This window comes from Myotis brandtii, unplaced genomic scaffold, assembly GCF_000412655.1.
Source record: "Myotis brandtii unplaced genomic scaffold, ASM41265v1 scaffold646, whole genome shotgun sequence".
NCBI lineage: Eukaryota > Metazoa > Chordata > Mammalia > Chiroptera > Vespertilionidae > Myotis > Myotis brandtii.
In genome coordinates, this window is record NW_005370495.1 from 242,163 (window position 1) to 242,711 (window position 549).

Sequence of the window (549 nt, forward strand, 5' to 3'; positions counted from 1 at the left end):
TCGGGGGTGGGGGGTGGGGGGTCCTAGCCCCGCTCGAGGAGTGAGAGACGGGCAGGGGGCAGAGTCCAGTGCTGGAGGGCGGCGTCCCTGGTCAGCGCGGTCACTCCTGCTCTAGGGTCAGTATCAGGGTCCACGTGGGATCCCCTGGTCTGAAGCCGTGCCCGCCGTGTCGTGGCGCCGGATGCTGGGAGTGTGTGTGGAGCGGGGTGCACCCCAGCCCTGGAAAAAAAAACGGCAGCATCCAGAGTCCCCGTGGGCCGTGCTCCTGGTGCCGTTCTGCTCACGTCCCCGCGTGGGCTCAGGCGTGCGCGTGTCTGAGAAACCGGAGACCGTATTTCTCACGCTGGTCTCTGGGACACCCACGCCCGGAGGCTAAGGGGGACCCTTCCCCAGGGGGAGGCGGGCGGGGAGGGGACAGGGGCCTCCCACCTCCACACAGGAGCTGAGCCCACCTGGTGCCCAGGCCGCGACCCGTCCCAGCGGCCCTGGGTCCAAGGTAAGATCCGAAAGACGGAAGCGCTCACGTGGTGTCTGCTTCTGAGCCCTGAC

The 549-nt window shown here is 68.5% G+C and overlaps 1 protein-coding gene across 1 annotated transcript in view; it reads left to right on the top strand.

Moving 5' to 3' along the window:
* Window positions 1-549, top strand: part of ARHGEF10 (Rho guanine nucleotide exchange factor (GEF) 10) — a 57,005-nt gene that overhangs the window by 40,387 nt on the left and 16,069 nt on the right. The window lies entirely within an intron of this gene.